Source organism: Phyllostomus discolor, chromosome 7 (assembly GCF_004126475.2).
Source record: "Phyllostomus discolor isolate MPI-MPIP mPhyDis1 chromosome 7, mPhyDis1.pri.v3, whole genome shotgun sequence".
Classification (NCBI taxonomy): Eukaryota; Metazoa; Chordata; class Mammalia; order Chiroptera; family Phyllostomidae; genus Phyllostomus; species Phyllostomus discolor.
This window is the reverse complement of record NC_040909.2, coordinates 64,664,766-64,670,327: the sequence shown is the minus strand read 5'-3', so window position 1 is coordinate 64,670,327 and position 5,562 is coordinate 64,664,766. Positions and strand designations below refer to the sequence as shown.

Below are 5,562 nucleotides of genomic sequence, written 5' to 3'. Positions count from 1 at the left end.
AAATCTCAATAAATCTGTCTACCTTAAACCATCATGCAATATTCTGGCCCTTGCTGGCTTTGAAGTACTACATTTGTATCACCTTTCCAGTCTGGACTTGTGCTACTTTAGGGAGATTGACGACAGCCTTCAAAGGACTGGAATCCAATTTGGGAGGGGTGAGGGTGGAACAGAGAAATTCAGTGTTGATAAATAATCTCCATGGTCCTGGCCTCTTAGTTGTAATAGTGAATGAAACAAAGTCCTGGTCCTCAGAAAGTACACAGTCTAATGAGTGGTTATAATATAAAGAGATTTATGGCAGAAAATGGAAGGTGCAAATATCTCTGGAGTCTGTGAAAAGAGATATTATTATTGTAAGTCATTCCTAGGCCTTCACCTTCTATAAACAAGCTCTTATAATAATTTGCAACAATGGTTTCATGGTAACTACTTCTCATTTCTTTTATGACAATATGGACAGGATAGTTATAATTGCATAAATTTAATTTGTTGCTTTGTTTTAAACTACAACCTCACCAAACTGAAGTGATAGTAACAAATTATAAAATTGTGGATCTCCTTTTCTTCTCCTGGATCTCCTTTTCTTCTTCTCAAGTACCTTATATTTAGAGTTCCTGTGAGTCATGTTCGAACCACATCTTAGAATAACAGATGACATATTTGCTTTCTATGTTCCTAGTGCTCATGGTCAGTGACTTGAACTTGCTTTTCGAAAACTATCCTAGTGGATGAGAAGCCCAGGAGAATGGTTAGGGAGTACGGTGAGTGACAGTTAAAGCATCGGGACCAAAGGTGGTATAACCTTCCTTTCTGCAGCTACAGAACAAAGAGATTGCCTGATTTAGCAGAATAGTCCATTTACCTTGGTGGAAGACAGGTTGTAAAACAGATTCACAGGCAGGATCTAGTAATGGAGGTCAAATGTAAATGCCAATAGTACAAGGCAAATGGAGATGTAAAAAGACATTTGAAAATCAGATGGAAAATAGTTCAGGGAGAAATGATTTTTTGAGCTCAAAAGTCTGATGCTTGAGTATCAAAAGCCTAGTAACTGAAAGACATAAGGACACTAAGCTTACATCATGTCTCAATTCACTCTGCCAAACTGTATTTTTCTAATTCCTGAAGCCAAAAATAATAATAAAAGCAAGAATACATTTAAAAATATTAGATCATCACCGATATATTAATTGTGCATTCATTTGAGTTTTGCTTCCAATATACATGAATGATACAAACAGCCCCTCACTTTATGGAAGAGGAAAAAAGATGTTACAGAGGTTACATGATATAAAGTTATACGGTTCTTGGGGACAGTGTTTGAACCAGAACACATGTCTATAACCTTCCATGGTCAGCACTTAAATGTTTAAGAATTTTCTTCAATTCTTAAAGGAAATGATCTTAGATTTTTGAAACCTTTATTCTCTCTCTTAAGTAATTTTGTTTTGTGTGTAGTTAATTTTATGTGCAATGATTTTTAAAATTTAATTGTATTTCATGAAATTAATCTCTAAGAAAATTAAAACTTCATTCCCAAATTATTGTGTCCTATGTATTACCACTAGTTTATTACAATAAAATATATTTTGGAGGAAATGTTGCAAAAGAAAATAATGTTTGGTACCGATAATTATGTTGGCTCATCAGGACGCAGGCTTGCCACAGGTGTTTCAATTATATGGCCATTTACATTTAGTATTACAATGTTGCTCTTAGTTTGTCATCTTAACCCATTGTTTTCTACTTGTCACTCTTGCTCTTTGTTTTGTTTCTCCTATTATTCTGCCTTCTTTTGGATTGAGTTTCCTTTTAAAATTTCAATTAAGCTTCTACATCAGCCTATTAGCTTTTTCAGCTGTATTTAACTTGCTTTATTTTTTAGTGGTTGCTCTGGGGTTACAGATGCATCTTTAACTTCTCAACAGCTACCTTCATAGACAGGCAATGGTTATTTTCATAAAAGTGAAAATCCTCTTTGGATTTTTCAGTTAGCAAAAACAAGTGCTACTAATGAAACTTTTTGTAAAGTGAAGTGGCATAATGCATTATGCCATTTCCACTTACAAAGGTTTCATATGCATGCTCTACTTCTGGACAGAGGGAAATCAGTAATATTATATCTTATCACATACAATGTAAAATCTCTCATTACTCTCCCATCATGCTTTGTGCTCCTGCTGTCATTAATATTACTTCTACATGTTATAAACCTCTAATGCATTATTGTTTTGTTTACTTCAAGCAACTACTTTTAAGACATTTTATTTTTTATCAATATATTGCCTTTATACAATTTTTCTTCACTAAATAATACATGTGAAATATAAGTGACATCACAGTGACCAACAGCTCAAGAACTATAAGGCATTCAATTGAATAACATAGTATTTCTTAAATGTAAATAAAATTCCCATTAAGACAAAATGTTTAGTGGTAAACATAAAATTTGCCATTGTCTCTAGGTATAAAGATATGACTAGATGCATTATTTCAAGATTCATTTGCTAACATTCAAATGTCAGAAAAATCTAGACTACACAATAGTTATTATAACTGTTATTCCATCTTAGCATGTACTTTTCACATCATAAAATGGTCTTGTTTGATGAGAAAGGTGCTGGTATAGGGGGAGCACAATCTCCCATAGAAAAAATGTTATTGTTTTTCTTGTGCCTGATGGAGAAGAGGAATGGGTGGTCTGCATTGAGTTCACTGGACTGGAATCTAACTTGAAAACCCACCTCACTCCCAGTACCCACTTGCAGCCTTCATCCTTTGTTCATTTATTTCCACAGAAGACTTGTGGGAAACATTGGACAGAAACAGGTGTCTCTCTGCCCACATCCCTGGGAAATAAGCCTTGCTCTGGTGAAAGGCATCCCTTATCCCCTTGCTGCTCTAGGTTTACTTGGGATCATAAGTCTCTTCTTCCAGCTTGAACTTGGAAAGGTGCAGCCTCAGATCATACAGCTCCATCATGTCTGTGCTAGTTCACTCACTCATCTATTTGTAGGTGACGGTCTCTTCCAGCTGATCCAGCCCACTGATGTCTTTCCTGCAGCTGTATGAACAGGCTGATTTTAGGGCTCTTGCAGTAGTGTGAAGGCCAATATCTTGTGGCTTTTCTATGTGAAAAATGGGAAGCTTTTCTTTCATTGACATCATTTGTACCAGTTTCCTTGTAGTCTTCCTTATTTGGAAAGGCGTCTCTGTGGTGTCTTGAACCTGACATCCCCAGATTCCTTTAAAGTATAGGGTGTTCAACAGAACCATTCTGGTTACAGAATCCACTGCAATTGTCAGGTAAGAGATTCAGGATTTTTCCTTCAGTCTGACTTTTCACTCAAGACTTGATCTCCTTTCTGATTTGATCAGAAGCTTCCAAAAAGTTAAAAAAACATGGCTTTGTACCAAAGTATGTTTTCATGTCTTCTAAATATTTATTATGAAATGCGTAAGTTTTCTCTCCATATATGCTGTTGGCTATTTTAAGTACATAGGCATCACTGGGACTGTTGATTTCAGAGATGAGTGTCCGGAAATCCGAGTGTATTTCTTCAACCTTCCCCAAACTGAAGTCTGTTTTTCTTCTTTTTTTTTTTTTTCACTGTCAAGATAAGATATGATGTCCTGATCTCTGTTAAATTGATGTACCTGGGCTATTTGGGCTGCAGTGGTACCTCTGGTGTCCAAATGCACCATGGCCAAGGAGGTCGAGGTGCCCAGGGAGAAAAGAAAATATTTTTACCCTTAGCAGATTCAGCTAGCTTTTTGCTAAATTCCAGGGCAAATTGGTTGATTGATTTTGTTAGAGAATCCATTGGGAATATCTGGGATCCAACGAAAGGAGGGCAGAGTGGACTAGAGAGGCTTGAGGAAAGCCTGGAGCTGGCAGTTCTGGGGAGACAGTTGAAAGGTCAGCTGCCAGGATCCCTGTGCTGAGTCCTTCCCCACACTGCAGAAGCCATCTTTATAGGAAAGAGGATGCATCTCTGAATTTTTTAAGAACAACAATAAAAATAAAATAAAATAAAAATTAAAATTAAAAAATGACATTTTAAAGATCAAGAAAGCAAAGTCTTTAAATTGGCTCCTTTAATGTTTCCTTAAGAACAAATCTGTTGGTAACAAATTCTCTCAAATCTCATTCATCTAAAATTACAGTACTTTTATTTTTTTTTAAGGACATCTTCACTGGATGTAGAATTCTGGGATAACTGTATATTTTTTCTCTGTGTACATTAATGATGTCATACCATTGTCTTCTGGTTAGAATTGCTTCTGATGAGAAGTTAAAAATTCTATCTATGCTGTTTTGTATTTAATATGCTTTTTCCTCTGGCTACTTTTATGATTTTTATCTTTATCACTATTTTTTAAAAATATTTGATTATGATGTACCTTGGTAAGATTTTTTTTGTGTAATTCTGCCTGTAGTTTGTTGAGCTTTTAGGCAACTTGGTTTCATACATCTCATTAGATGTGGACAAGTTTTGGGCATTATCTCTTCAAATATTTTTCTGCCTCCGATTCCCCCCTTTCCTTCAGAACCCAATACATGTACATTAGATTGCTTGATATTGTTTTACAAATCATCGAGTCTCCCTTTATTATATTTTTTCTTTGTGCTGAAGATTGAATAGTTTCTATTCTATTGCTATGCATTCAAGCCTATTGATTTTTCTGCAGTGTCTAATCTATTAAATACATCCAATAAATTTTTTATATTAGTTATTGTATTTTCATCTCTAGAAGTTACATTTCTTTGTCCTTTCATAAATTCCATTTATCTACTTTTATGTTCATGTTTTCCTGGAAATCATTTAACATATTCATAACAGCTACCTTTAAATCCTATCATTTCTTTAATTTCTGGGCCTGTTTTTATTAAATAATTTTTCTTCTGGTCATTGGTCACATTTTCCTGCCCCATCTACTAGACTATGTATGCATAGTAATTTTTACTGGATTTTTATAGTTGTAAATATTGAACGAATGGACTTTTCTTAAAAAAGCGTCAAGAATTTTAAACTTTCTCACTAGCAATTAAGCTTTATCCTTTGAGTCTTGTATTACAATTTTGCTAGAATAGGTCTAGAATAGCCTTTAATTTAGGGTTTGTTTAGCTTATCTACCAGTATTATGTGACCTTTCTTTGATTACCTACTAAACGTTCCCTTGTTTAATGAGGTTGTGTCACTTTAGCTGGTTCAAACTTGAATGACTCCGAGCCTTGGGGGAGCTCTGAGAATTGTTCCAATTAGAGCTTTCTGATAGTCATTCTTTCACTGATATTTTATTTTTGCTGGTCTCATGGATCCTCACCCTTTAAATGAACAGTTAACTATTGTGCCAAAGACTCAAGGTGACCCTTACAATTTCTGGAACTCTTTTCCAGCATAGTTCCCTTTTCTCCAATACTTGGCCCATCAGACTCCAGCTGCTTCAGTTCACCAAACTCTGAACTGTGTACTTTAGGAAGACTGGTGTATTTGTTTAGGTTCTCTGCCCTCATACAGAAATCCCAGGCAATCATAGGGTTTGTTTCTTTGTTTC

The 5,562-nt window shown here is 35.2% G+C and overlaps 1 pseudogene; it reads right to left on the bottom strand.

Moving 5' to 3' along the window:
• Positions 1-2,586: 2,586 nt before the first annotated feature.
• LOC114501357 lies at positions 2,587-3,833 on the bottom strand (annotated as a pseudogene).
• Between the last annotated feature and the right edge of the window lie 1,729 nt (positions 3,834-5,562).